Source organism: Bombus vancouverensis, chromosome 13 (assembly GCF_051014615.1).
Source record: "Bombus vancouverensis nearcticus chromosome 13, iyBomVanc1_principal, whole genome shotgun sequence".
NCBI lineage: Eukaryota > Metazoa > Arthropoda > Insecta > Hymenoptera > Apidae > Bombus > Bombus vancouverensis.
In genome coordinates this window covers 7,106,434-7,121,608 of record NC_134923.1, presented here as the reverse complement: position 1 = coordinate 7,121,608, position 15,175 = coordinate 7,106,434, and the positions used below count along the sequence as shown (strand labels likewise).

Sequence of the window (15,175 nt, the reverse complement as noted above, 5' to 3'; positions counted from 1 at the left end):
CACATATTGAGTCTATCGTCGGAACTATTACCGAACATAACGTATGAAATGGAATAGCAATATGATGTACGGACTTAGCGTACTTTGTCTCTCGATCCAGAAATCCTTCTCAGATCGTTATATTTTCAAAAAGAGTTACGAAAAACATCATGCACACCCCGAATGAGTTTCCACCCCCTCCCTTCAACGGAAGCTATATCATCGACCGCCGAACGCAGGCTTCCAACAGTCTCCGTCGCGCGACCGAACAGTAAACAAAAACTCGAATAAAATTCGTACTCGCGTTTCACGTGTGAACGTGCCCTTAATGTAACGTATTACACGTGCATACATCAAGATTACGTGTCAACTTGAGCGATCATCGAGATGAACTGAGAAAGATATTTGGTTGGGAAATCGAATGGTATGCGGTGGTTGCGTGAGACCACAAACAACGAGGATACGACAGCAAAACAAGTAACGTGGTTCCATTAACTGACCGTTCGGAGAACGGTGTCCAGGGTGTCGTTGCTACTTAGTCGTTCTCGTCCCTGCTCGCTACCTTTCGACTGCGCAAAGCAATTGCGCGTTGTAAGCACCAGTCGCGTGGTCGAACTCTCAAGTTAGTCGTCGCCACGGGCACGGATCGCGAGATACTCTTATTGCCAGGTCACCGAGTTCCGATTTCGCCGATTTCACCGATTGTACCGGCAACGAGGCGATTGTTCACGCGCCCAGGACAGTGTGCTAAATGTGGTGACCATGTGGTGACCATGAGGTGCGGATTTTTGCTCGAATTTCTTGTTTCGTTCGGACGATGATCGGTAGATTGGTATGAATCGAGGGTGTAAGAAGGATTTCTTTCTGTAGTGTAAGGACTACGCTTCAATTAACGTGAGTACACTTAAACAGAATATATAGAAATATATTGTCGCAGAAGCGAAGAAGACTTGGAATGAAAGACACGTCATGTGCCTTGGCGAGAAACTCGATAATTTGTATCGATTCAATTTCACAGCTAAGATAATATTTAACGAGAACTTCGGTTTATTCTTCGACGAAGTGTGTCTGTTAGAAATTCCACGGGGGATAGTCGTACGAGTAGATTCAATTTACGTAACAAAAGAGTGTTACGAGTTCCTAAAGCGATTTTCTAATGGGAATTGCCGGATCCCTTTCATCTTGATTCTTTGCTACGATCGTTCTTCCGTGTGTCTTGTTCGCGTGTAGATACTTGCCGAAAAGACAAACGAATTATTTGTAATCGCATTTTCAAAGTCGTGCTAACGTTCGTCGATGCTGCGAATTAAATATATTTACGTTGTATTTAAACAAACTTATATAATCGTAATTATAAGATGACAGAAATAGAAGGGATTAAGGATAGAATAGAACAAAGGAAGGGAATTAAGCATATTGACATTATATTTTGAGGAATAGATAATTCCAAATGCAGAGTTATATTGAGAACAGCGGTGGACAAGGAGATAAGGAGATTGCGAAATTCGACCAGTTCAAGAGACATTGTTCGTCGACATGCGTTTGACATGGTTTCACGGTGTCCTCTATAACCCGTTCCATACTGTCAGCTCGTGTTAACCCCTCGAGAACGTCCTGTGTAACGTCGTCGCGCTGTCGCTAGGGATTCCAGGATATATGTAGTGAGATGTGTAATGGAAACGCGACCGGAGAAAACGCGGAGGCAGGTGGAGAAAAGAGGCTGACGTGTATAGGCAGAAGATGATGGAAAGAGGGCGATTGATAGGTTGGCAAGAGTGGGACAAAAAGAGAATCGTTTGGGACAGGATGAATGAACGAATGAATAGTGGATGAGGGTTTGAATAAGTTACCGAATTAGCGGATGAGCGAGTAGCTACGCGAAGTTTATGGTGAGTTGGGAAACGAATGAACACGATGATATGAATAGAGGGTTCAGCTAACGAGTAGTACGCGAGAAACGAATAATAGTACTGAATAAAAAAAAAATAAGAATAAAAAAAAAGAAAGATGTGGAAGCGTGTGTGTAGAGAGAAAGGGGATGAATGGATTTGCGTAAATCGAGAAATACGAATTCAGAAGGGTCGGATAACTATATGCGAGTATAAATAAGGACAAAATGGGCAAATGAACGAAAAAGAAAGAAAATCAATAATACGAGCTGAATGAAACGGGGAACAAAAGAGTTAGCAGGCGTACAAATGGGAGACAGAGAGGCAAGACTAGATAGAGGAGTCTCATTCTAGTATTGACAATACCTATTAACAGGAATATTCCGCTTCCGCATCCAAATTGCGAAACTTTCGACGAATCGCTTTGTCTTCGTCCAGTAGCTCGTGATCAACGTGTACCTATATGGGGCAGCATGCAATTTCGAAAACAATCATCAGATTTAGCATTGCTTTTCAACGATGCCGTATATTACATCTATTATTTTTTGCTCGATAATCGATGACGATAATTCAAGCATGCTGTTCTCCGAAATTTCGCTTCATTCAAAACAATTTTGTCAATAATGAAAGTAATTAGAACTTCTCGCCCGCCGTGACGTTTCCCCTCGTTACATTTAATATTCCAATTTGCGAAGGGGGTGGAAGGTAGTTGATTGAAACAGTTCTCGAACTAGCCAATCAGGTATCGTTGAAGATTTTCTTTGGACGATCGATTAATCGATTCACCCTCATAGAATGGTCGTGTACGGCGTCTTAATACGACCGCGGAAAACCAAATGTCCGAGAAATCGATTTCCCTGTTTAAAGAGCGCCGCGAAGTGAAATATTAACTTGCAATCCGAACTGTTTGACGAATGAAATTGTAATCCAACGATCGAAATTGCAAGAACACGAATCTCGCTGTCTAAATTACTCCAAACGTAAAGCGAATATGCTATACTTTTTAAATATTCATGTATAATGACGATATTTCGTGTCGCGACAGTAATTTAGAGATTCATGGCATGTCGCATAAAATTTTTTATTCACGAATGAATTGCCATTTTAAAAATAAATATTTCTACGCGTACAAGTGTCGGTGAGTTTCCTTATAATTGTTCAAAGAATTTGAAATGTTAGCAATAGAAAGAACCAATGAACGAAAAAGAACAGGAAGCCTGATAGTACAATAAGTACAGTAAACATGTATAAAAATACTTTATACTAACTTGACTTTACGAAATGTTAAATTTCTCTTTGCACAGTACCTCTATTAAGCTCGCAGATTAAAAAGCTGTCCTTCCCTTTAATAAATCGCGTGTTAAATCTCTGGATATATCAGCGTATTCGAACAAGAAGAAGAAAATTGCTGAAGAAAAGTAATTTCTTCGTGAAATCTCTCCGCGTAGAAACAAAATCCATCGAATATATAAGTAGACGCGATCTATTCTTGACACAGTTCGTTAACTCGACACTCGTTAAGTCAGCCTGCATTCTAACGAAGTAATTACTCGAACCAGGTGCTATTTCTTGAGTGTTGGCTGCATCGTCTGCCACGGAGTGGCGTCATTAAAAACCGTAGATCGATTCCTCGTTATTTTAGGGGCCTTAACGAGCGAAAATCGCGGCACGTTCGACGTATCGAGTTCGATCTAGACGACGGGAAATATTCCGCGACCGGAAGTGTTACGTGTTGAGAAACGCGTTATCGATATAAGTGGAAGCGAGACACGGAATCGAGATCCACTTTGACGCGACAATTATCAGCGGTGGAGACGCGCGGGAAAGTTGCTGAAATGCACGTTCTCGTTCCAGTGTTTCTCTATTTTCTTCTTTTTTAATTCCATACGCCATAAAACACGACTCACCAGACTGCATGAATTTTCGTAACTGGAAACTATGGAAACTGTGAACTAGGAAAAGTTAAGCTCGCTCGAACAAACTTCCAAGAGGCCGTAAACGCCAACGACAGACATGATACGGTTGTAACACCGTCAAAGAATTTTCCAGATATTCCCTTACGCCGGGTCATCCGGCGAACTTACATAGAATTCGAATTTCAAATCGATGAGTCGTACACAGCTCTGATCTGGCGTCTCATGAATTTATTCAACCGCTACCTTATAAAACCGGGTTTCTTGGAAACAGAGAAATTTCACTTTTTGACAAGTAAGTCGGCTCTGGTTTCGTATCGTGTAAATAGTCCTTAGATTCCTCGGCTTTCTCGTGGATTTTCGAATAAACTATTCATGTATGTTTAAGAGCGTCCATGAAATACGTGAGTGACTTAAAATCAATGGCTACTGATGTAGTGGTCAAGAACTACGGTGGAAGTACAACGAGTAGTAGCTACCCAGTGGAGCAAAAGTTTTATCGAGGAAAATGGACGATCCGTGGGCGCGAACGTGCAGTATGCAAAGCACCGTTGATCGAGTTACTATATGTAACTTTGTTCTTCCTTAGTAAGTCATTATTCGGTTCTAGCACATGATACGTCCATTGAAAGCTTCAGTTTCTTTGTCTACATTTAGCAAGAAGTATGTCATTTATTTGTACAATGATTCGTATGAAATTGACTGTGAATTTATGCTCTTTTGCTTGAAATAAAGTTCCAAGTTTTTCAATGCTATCTGTACAATAGAACAATGAACACTCATGAAAGTCGAGTCGTCTTCCTTTATGATATTACATTCAATTATTTTACGGCTAAAGACGTATATTATATTATCATATACAGGGTGGTTGGTAACTGGCGGTACAAGCGGAAAGAGGGTAATTCTACGCGAAAAAAGAAGTCGAAAATATAGAATAAAATTTAAAAAAAAATTTTTTTTTTTTAATTTTTCCATCGAGACAACGATCTACAGTGAGATCCTTTATAACGTACCGCACGCGTACCGAGCGAAAATTCAACGTCGATTTTCTCGAAAACAAAGCCTCAAACGAAAAATTGTTATTCTATATTTTCGACTTCTTTTTTCGCGTAGAATCGCCCCCTTTCCGCTTGTACCACCAGTTACCAACCATCCTGTATATTGTTTTTGAAGAGAAACGTACCAGTAAATACAATCTATCGCTGGTCTTTCAAATTTTTATAAAATGATAATCTTATAAAATTCAAAACAATGATATTTTTCGAAAATAGAATTGGGATACGATTTCGATTCAACTCCTGAACTTACTTCGATGAAAGATAGAAGTATAATTATTTTAATCACGAAAAGCAGACGATTTGTAAGTTACAGTCTTTTATCTTGAAATAATTTTTCTTCGCTATTCGTGTTTCATACAGCGTTTTAATCTCTTCTTTGTTTCTCGATCCACATCCTTCGATTTTCAACATATGAATTCTTCTTTTCAAAATCGCTCGCTCGTCCCTCGTGAATACGTCAAGCATCTAGAGTGCGCAGTTGTAGGGAAGATTTCCTTTCCATCGCGGTGTTCCGATTTCCATCAGAGCTATCGACATCGGCGCGACGCCACTTTGCAGCACCATGAATAATAGACGCAGAACTATTCTCGCGCGTGACTGTGAAAATAAAAGAAGAAGCGAAACGAAAAGATCCGACGTTGTGTCTTCGATGAGGCGTCTGAGAAATCTCGGTGAATTTCTGGAAATACGTGTCGTCCTCACTTTTTTTCCTTTTTTCTTCGTTTCTTTTGTTCGCGAGAAGACACGCAATTCGCGTCACGACATCGTGAATCGTTTGCGAAGAAAAAAAAAATAAATAAAAATAAAAAGATCGTAAAGAAAAGATCGAGGAGGTTAACGCACTCGAACGGCGATTGAGAGTAGAGTCCTGGCAATGGATTGCCTGCAGGATTTCTGGTTGGACTGTTGGCTGGGGCGTGATAGCGTAGCACGGAAATGGGGAAACTTTTAAGGCGTCTCGAAACACAAAGTGCTACTTGAATTCCGTGCGGCTTACGCAGCAGGTGAACGCGCTCTTTCCAGCCGCCATTTCGATTGGTAATCCCTCGATCGAACTGCATGAAACTCAAACGAAATGGCTGACTGAAGAAATCGTGCGTCAGGTGCTTCATCGAGACGGCCGAGTTGAATTTTTTTCGGATAGAATACAAATGAAACGAGATAGAATTCTTTTTATTTTCGCATCGTGAAGAAATATTTCCATTTGGAGGTATCTTTAGATCTTTTAAGATGAAAAATTAGTGGCTAAGTGGCATACCAATGTGCTTAGAATTTTTTTTATGGACGAAAGGAAATAGGAGGAATGCCAATTTTAACGAATCTTGAGTTTAACATTTTTTCGTATGCTCCTATGTGTTCTTCATGAGTGACTATGTCGCATAAATTTGAGTAAAAATTTTCTGAATTTTGTAGTGCTTATAAGAAATTAAGACATACTTAACACCATAAAAGTTGAAAATGACGCAGTATAAAATGACAAATCAAATGTTTTATTTTGATATAATATCTATGAGACAATACGAAGTTGTGACATTATACATTGAAAAATAAATTTTCCTTTTCTGAGAAATGTTGAAACTTGTTCCCTCTTTTTCCGTGGGTGCTTCATATGTTTCGCTATTCTTTAGGAATATGCAGTACGAGTTTCATGTAATTATCGTTATTATTACATAAGTCGTTACATGTTTCCTGTTATCTTCGTTGATTCACATTGTTGTATTCGTAACTACACATAAGTTACCTAAAAAAAGATTTTTATGAAAATAGGCTATACATAGTAACTTCGTCTTCTTTAATTCATTTGTTCTACTCGAGCTACAGGTACCTACCCACCACGAAGTTTCTTCGTTAGTTATCGATACACGAGCAGTTTGGCCTCGGTGATCTTGTTAATCCGCCGAACATCGTTGTCCCGATTTTTGCAAAGCAAATGTATCGGTGGAAATTTCCGCAGCGTATTTATCGAAGTCACGACGCAACCATAAGTATCAATATATGAATAATGGAAGCCGAATGATCCATATTGAGATGCATGAATAATGGAAAGGAATGTAACTCGATTAAAAATTTAAAGCCGCGAATCGGGGGCGAGAAGTTTGGATAACGAGCGGTAAACGAAAGAATACACGACGAGAAAAAAGCCGATCAATAATTAACGAGCACTCTTTCGAAGGCTCTTAACGTACATTCACATCTTTCTAGTGCCCTCGTACGTCTGGATGAGACCAAACAAGTGTAGACACAGCTTAGGTATCTACATACTCTAGATTGAATCATGTTCTTGTTGAAGACAATCTTGAACGAGTATGATAAAATAATAAAAATCATCAATCGTTATTCTGATAACTACACTCGCTATCAGAAGCATTATCTTTGAAAACAGCTCTCGCTACTTTCGGTTTCGAGTCTCTCGGAAGCCAATAAACTGCTTAACTTCGATTTTTATTCATTTCTTAGTTCTATAACATAATCGTTGCAAGGAGATGACATACATAATGGCAGATTCCAAGATCAATCTAACAAATACTGTTTGTATCATCAACACTTCCTTCTACTTTTTAGTTTACGAAGACGATCAATGTGGCTTCTGAATAGCTTAAACGATCTAATTAGGGTCAGTGGCAAATTTAAATTTAAACATAAGCAAAGAATAAAAGAATCTTTCTAGAACCTTTAAGAAGAATAGGCGAGTCTCCGCGGTATGAAACGGTCGTGTGACAAATAGGAAGTCGGTGAAAGCCACCGACGACTTGTTGGCGATCGGATGAAAATGTACTCTAAATATATCGATGTTGTGGCTGACTGAAAGGAAAAAGAGAGAAAGAGAAAGAGATAAAAGCAGAAAGAGAAAGAAATAAAGACAGAGAGAGAGAGAGATAGAGAGAGAGGGAGAGAGAGAGGAGGCTTTCGTAGCGGCGGAAAAGTTTTCACGAGCTGGCCGTTTCATTACCTTTCACCTAGGTACAAGCAAAAGCACGAGTACGAAGACATTATTACGCGCGTATTTTAACGAACATGTACTGCACCTGTGTACAGAGTGTGGCCAACTCATTGGCGGTGAATTCAGTCTGCGAGAGAGGGAATCAAAGGCCTCCCACTTGCGAGCTTCCCTCGTCCTCCCTGTTCTCTTATTTTGCCTCTTCGCTGCTTGCCCTCCGCCCATTCCGTCTGTAACATCGCCAAGTGATCCTCGCCAACTCACTCAAGCTTGTAACGCGTGATTTGTTACTGGTACTTTTTCGCCTCGACCTGTTTTCCAGTTATGCGCTTTTAAATCGGAGAGGGCGAGTTTCGAGCGACACGTAGAATTTGACAACGATCGTCTGATCAGAAAAAAAATTGTAATTTTGATTATTTTCTATCGCCCAATTCTTTTTCTGGTTTTTAAATCTCTCAATCATTAAGGATCCTTGCAAACATCATCGAAATAGAGTAACGCGTAGGGAGAAGTCACGAATGATCTTCTTCGTCTAAAGATTTCTGCTTTGAATTTGATGACGTTTCCGAGGATATGTACAGGTTAATTTTCATATAGAGATGATCCTATATGAATAAATAACTACAGTAGGACAAATATTTTAGCGCCAAACGATGTTAGTCTGCATAGTGTCAAATGACATTTTGACATTTAGACAGTCGTTCGGAACACTGTGCGATACGCTGCTACAATCGCGATCTTTGTGGAATTCGTCGATTCCAGCCCCTTCCAGCCAGATCGTTTCTCGCTCGTATGTCGGGAATCCATCGATCGGAACGAAATTCGCGCGAATCTAGACATCAAAGGAAATTCGGAAGAGATATAGAAATAGAAAGTTTTATTCGATCGTATGCTGAAACGCTGGATAGATGGAATTTCGGGGTCGTTTTGTTTGAGCGCCGCTTTTCGAGCCACTCGGTTTCCACCGTTTCCGACAAATTTTTTACCCTATACTCTCTTTCCGGCTGTTTTCTTTTTTTTCCTCTACCTCTCGCCGCTCGAACAATACGAACGAAATTGTTAATAGGTTCGGTGGCCGTCGGTTAAACCTGAATCGAACGTCACTGGCAATTTCGCGGCTCCGTGCTGTTATCCGACGAATTCGATTTCAAACGATTCACGACCGACAATGTTTCGAAAAACCTACTTTCGATTTTTTTCGCCATTTTCTTCTATTTTTGTAGTTCGGAAACCATGCGTTTCCAATCAAATTCTGGCGTCCCCTGCCAGTGGCCTAGCGTTCTGTCGTTCTTCCTATTCTGAAGAGTCGCCAGCTCTATAGTCGTAGTTTATGTTTCTGACAGACCGAGTGTTGGTGTTTCTCCAAACTTTACATTCTTTTAGTATTGCGACTTGTAATTGATAGCGACAACTATATAAATAGAAAAGTAAAAGAGTAAATAGAAAATTTCGATAGGTCGTTTTAATGCAAATTAAAAATCTAGCACCTGGTAAATTTAGTTCTACATTACGTGTTTCAATTTATGTAACATTCATGTAATATTAAACGAATCGTGTACTCACGTAACACTAAAAATGTCAAGACCAGAAATAAACGCGTACGAGCTTGGCAACCGTAAAAAGGGAAACAATTACTTATAGACGAGCAGAATGTTTCATCAAGTAAGTATTTTTGGCGTGAAAGATGACTAAATAAATTCCTAAATGATACCTCAATATGTATTGAGAATACACACGTTCTCCTTCATGATGCAGACGTCGTATCACTCGTATACGTCTTCCGTTCGAGAGAACGTGGAACAATTTCCTTCTCGCGTGTATTCCAAGTTCAATTTCTATCCTGTTCGACTTCACGCTTGACATGGAACTCGTAACAGAGGCTGTATATTTTGTACTTGGATGCGCGTGCTTTCACAAGAAAGTTTCGATGAGCCTAGATACAGAACGTTAGAATTCCTACGACTATGACGAGATCTTTAAAAACAGTAGAATATACGACAAAAGCAATTTTCTTTAAAATTTAATATCTAAGAAGCTCCGCAAAGTAAAAAAATACATCATTGATCTTCTTCTAATAATATTGCGCTAAATCAAGATGAAAAATGTTCACAGCTAGTCAAAGGTAAAAGAGAAACTTTCATTATTCCCTTGCTTCATACTTTGGCAGATCATCTTCGGTGAGTTTGTAGATCAAAAAACGTCTACGTGTTCCAGGAGATACACTCTAAGAGTAAAATTATGCGACGTGTAGTGATTCTGGTTGGTAAAGAAAATGTGTGTGATTCGAGTTGCGAGTGATTCGAATTTACATCAGAGTGACTAGAAAATAAACGTCGGTGATACCGAACCGCGGCTGCAAAAGATTGAACCCTGACGAGAAATAAAAAACATCTAGTAGGTGAGCAGGGGTTGAATCGCGGTGTGTGTGCTTTTTACACACGTAAATAGCGGCCTGTGCTTGAGTCGCGCTTCATCTCTGGCGACCGGCGTGCATTGTTTTGCAGGCAGAGAAAAATGGTTTATGCTCGACGGTAAAATGCCGCCACGCTTGCCCCTCGTTGAACGACACACTTTTTCGCCTGAATTATGCACGTCCGCGCGGCAGACACGGCGACGAAATCCGACACCCTTTTACAAGGATCGAATGCACGCGATATAAAATCGTTTCGTGCGAGACCATTCTCGCGGCTCGCATCATTTGCACCGCGCGTCACAGTTACGATCAAACAGATCGCTTGTTCCTCTATTTACATCTCTTATCGTCTCAGATCTAGATACATGTAAAAATATACACGAGCTTAATTTATTCTTGGAAAAAACCTAGTCGACGACACTGCGAACAGAAATTTAATTTATTAAATAATAATACGTTTTGGTATTCGGAAGCGAAATTCATAATATAATGAAATCATTAAATGGAAATTAACTGGTTCCACGAGAATAACTTTTGTCACGAGATCCACGAGTTCATCGTTTAATTAAATCATTGTTCTTCCATCGTATAAGCGTGAATACATTCATAGCAGTCATGTAATAAATGATATATTATAATTATAATATAACGAATGTTTTAATAAAAATGATTGAAATCCGTCAATAAGAAATTAAAGACACTAGGGTATCCTTTTACTTTTCTTTTACTTCTCTGTAAAAAGACAAGACAGGGACTGTATCTATTACTATCTTTGAACATAGTCCATTTTTCTTGGATTATTATCAAAATTATGAAACGGTGACAATGTCCATGAGAAAGAGTAAATATTTTTAAACGACAAATAAGTCGTATAAACGATATTTATAGCTGGCGGCTCAATCTTGCAAGAGATTATTCATCCGGATGCAACCTGCAAACGGTGGGATTGAATTTTCAGTTCCATTTTCATTAATACAGGAAAATTTGCGCTCGAAACGAAACTGCATTCTGCTGAAATTTCACCAGATGAACGGTTACTCGCTAATTCTCAGGAGAGAAGATTGTCGAGCATTTACGCAATGAAAATTCTTGGAGTAATTGGCTTGTGTACTTGGCTCCGGAAGAACGTAATTCCCACGATTGTAGTATCTCCTCGGAGATAGAAACGCGACTTACAATTTTGACGCGCTTTCAGCCTCATAATTCATGAAAAACTGACACCGTATATCAGTGTTATGTAAAAGATATCGTTGCGACGCTAGTGGTAACTTTTCATCGTTTAAAGATCGTTTCTCGTCGTTGGCCGCGATCCAGATTGCTCCTTAAGCGAGACGTTTCTTACGACGAAACTGCCCATCGAGACCAAAGTGGCCTCTTGATTTTGCGTGAAATGTTTGCCCAACTCGATCGACCGTGTCGTCCCACATGTAGCCATTGTTTGAGCAATCAACGTGTCCCGTAACACTAGAAGTAGATTAGAGTAGAAGCATCTCCCACAGTCTCATTGGCATAGAACACGTTAACTTTCCAGTGAAATTTTCTACCATTTTATCTCAATAAACACGACATCTTATAGTGTCATATAAATAGACAGCTGACTATAAATGGGTAGCCTAAAATATATGAATGAACGGTAGAAAGATATAGTTTCAAATAACTTCGCTCTTTGCAAAATTAATACCAGAATCGCGATGCCAGCGTATTAAATGAGTATCTTGATTCAAAGCAACGTTATAAGGGAATTAAACGTAATTAAATCGAAAGTCTCTCAAACGATTATGTGAACGTCGTAAACACGGCATTAGATCTCGTTATATTCCTTTCGTGTCGTGTACTTCGAGTAAAACGCTTTAGCTAGTGTCTCTGGGGCTAATGAACATCGAAACCATTTTCTTTAAACGGAGCAATCATTACATCCCATAAGAACCCTTTGGTTTCATTCAAGAATCGCCGTCAGATTCCCAGATGAGCCATTGGGAGGTGTTCGTGTAACATAAAGACGATGATGTCGCTTTTCGTTCCCTGATCCGGAAAAGCGTGGCGTCGGGACGCTCGATCAGAAACCCGATCGCGCGTGTCGACGGGCGTTTGTCAACTCGCGGAAGCGTCCCGATTTGCGCTCTCCCGTCGGTTTAAAGCGGACCTAGTGACAGGACCATCATCGACGCGGTTCGCTTTACAAAGATAGATCGAGAACGCCATAGCTAACCGAGGGGATGATCGACGATCGGAATGATGTTCCTGTATATCCTCGACCAAGTTTCTCTGACGTATATCGCGCGTAGAGTCCACCAGAGGAAAACGAGATCAAACGGAGAAACGGGGACGAGAATCCTGATTCTGTATGACGGATGCTCGCCTTAAACGGGACAACGATTCGCGTATCACTCTTTTCGCGCGAATAATGGTTGTCTCGATACGTCCAACAACGGTTGACGAATGTTCGATCAAGTCTCTCGGCGGAAACAAAGCATTGAAAGGATCTGTTCGAGCGACCCTCCGGGTTAACTCGATGCTTTACTAGATACCGTTCTTTGTGAGAGGAACGAACGCGTAGCCGCCGCTGATTGCGTCATTGTTTTCCACGACTAGCTACGGAGTTATCGAAATCGTCGCTATTTTTTGGCCATCGGCGCTCTTTTGTCCGCGAATCGGTCAATTCTTTCCCAAACTTTTCTAGCGAACGCTGAAAAAACTACAGGTGTTTGACGATATCCAGGATTTTACGCACTTTGTCAACGCCATTGGCGGAATTTTGTGTTGAAGCTTTTAACTACCCCTTGTCGCGTGACTCGTAATCTTTCGAATGCCTCGTTGCTTTACACGTATTGTACTTCGCACGATTTTCATCAAAGTCGAGAGATAGGATCAAGATCTATAGTACGTACAACATTTTTAATTACATATTAATTATATATTAATATTTGTTCAGTAGATTCGCGTAAGACACGAGTATTAAATTGAGACTATTTTCCGAAACTTCGAACACGAAACTGTGTGCAACCGTGCGTCGTTCGATCAATGGGAAACTTGATCGGATCTGTTCGTTGCCCTCTGGGAAGTTAATTGGAATTCTTGCAATGCGAGAGAGTGACAATTTCTTGGTGGTGTTCACGAAAGCCAAATCATCGTCGTTTCGTCCGAATTCACTCCAGCAATTCAGCGGATTCAACTCTTTAAGTGGTCACCAAGCTGTTTAAAGAGCTTGCCAATTTCCGGCCGGTTGTACCTCAACGTGCGACCGCGGAAGTTATCGCGTTACACAGCCGGAACAAAGAGCTTCGAAGTAAACCGTAGAACAAGTTTAACTAACTAACCGCGTCGGTACAGTCGAATAAAATATCTCTTATCTAGGTGTATGACTTTAATCGGCCATTTCTTTTACGTAACTTTTTATTTTTTAACACCGGACTCTGCCATAACTCGATTATTTGCCATAACTAGCCATATTTTCTACATACTTTTTGACTATAAAAACTATGTGTGAGCATATTCTTGTTTTTTAATGAAGCGCTTTTGTATCGGATTCTACATTTCATTTTTATGGTATCAAATTTCTGTAATCGTGTAAGCGTACTATCATTCATATTCATTGATATCACGTAATTAAATATAATGAATACAGCGGTATGCAGTTACTTGTTTCAACGATTGTATATGGCTTTTAATTATGCAGGATAACATACGAAACACAGAGGTAAATTTATTCGGTTTTCTTCTGGGATACCGTGTATGTTGATTTTTAGATGCGATGCTTTATCTTACTCTCGAGGATTGTTAATAATTCTTCCTTGTATCCCAACGAGACGCGAAAATTACGAAATTAACGCGTGATCCTTAGGGATGGAGGTTGTTCCAGCTAAGAGATTCACTTTCAAGTTCTTTGAAAATCTAGTTTCATGCAAGATTCAACTCGCCCCGTCTCATTTTGTATGCCTTTTAGCAAATTTCCACGAGAATTCCAGGCACAAGATGATCAGATTTCATGTTTCATCGGATTTGCTGCAACTTTCTTCCCAGGTTAAGATTTACCTTCGATATCTGAAACTTCCTCCGCCCCTCCCTCTTTCTTTCTTTAGTTTCGAATTTTCTTTCCTTAGAAAAACCATCAGCGACACGCGCCCGCTTCCTCCGTAGAAAACGAATCCAAGAAAATTCGCTACCGTTGCAAACTCATAGCCAAAGGGAAAATCTCTCTCGCGATATTCGCTGAGACTCTCATTTTTTACACTCTGTGCTGATATTATATTTTGCCCTTCGAAATTTGGTTTTTTTTATTCCTGTGAACTACAGAGTACACGAAAGTCGCGGAACTCGTTTCAATATTTCAACGAAAGGATTCGAAATGATAAAATTTGGACGAATTTAACACTGGCTCTATGTCCGTGATATCTAGCGGTGGAAATTGACAGAGCCGATTTGACAGACTACATGAAAATTTCGTTATCGACTAAAAGTGTCATATTTATAAATCAGGACAAAGAGTGACGAAGAAAAGAAAATGGAAATAGGATACACCGAGATGAAATTTAGGTCTTTGACCATGGGAAAGATTCAAATTGTATAATAACTGAATGTCCAAGAGAACATTAGCGGGACCACAAATTTTAATTTTCCAAATCAAAAGCACGAAATGAAAAACTAACATGATAAAGGATTATATTTGTAATATATTCGGGAGGGTGGAAAAATTAAAAGAAATTAAACCGTGTGGAAAGCAGGATAAAATAAAAATTGAGTATATTAAAACCACGAAAGTACGACGAAATGCAACGCAACATAGTATTACAGAACGAAATTATAACGCAATGCGATACCAGACAACGAAATACAGCGCAATGAAATACGATACAACTTGGACGTGTATTTTCCCTGCAATATCCTAATATCAGTGGATTCTTTCTCTCTTTCTCTATTCTACCATCTCTTTCATCTTAATGATATTTAAGCATTTTCCCTTCTGTCTAAGGTCACACATTTTCAAA

At 39.8% G+C, this 15,175-nt stretch overlaps 1 protein-coding gene across 1 annotated transcript in view; it reads left to right on the top strand.

Annotated features, from left to right (window-relative positions):
- The first annotated feature begins 594 nt into the window (after nucleotides 1–594).
- The window catches only part of LOC117160837 (uncharacterized), a 182,566-nt gene continuing 167,985 nt past the window's right edge, over nucleotides 595–15,175 (top strand). The window contains exon 1 of the mRNA XM_076623746.1: nucleotides 595–873. The gene's annotated coding sequence lies outside the window, so the exon portion shown is untranslated. The remainder of the gene's footprint in view (nucleotides 874–15,175) is intronic.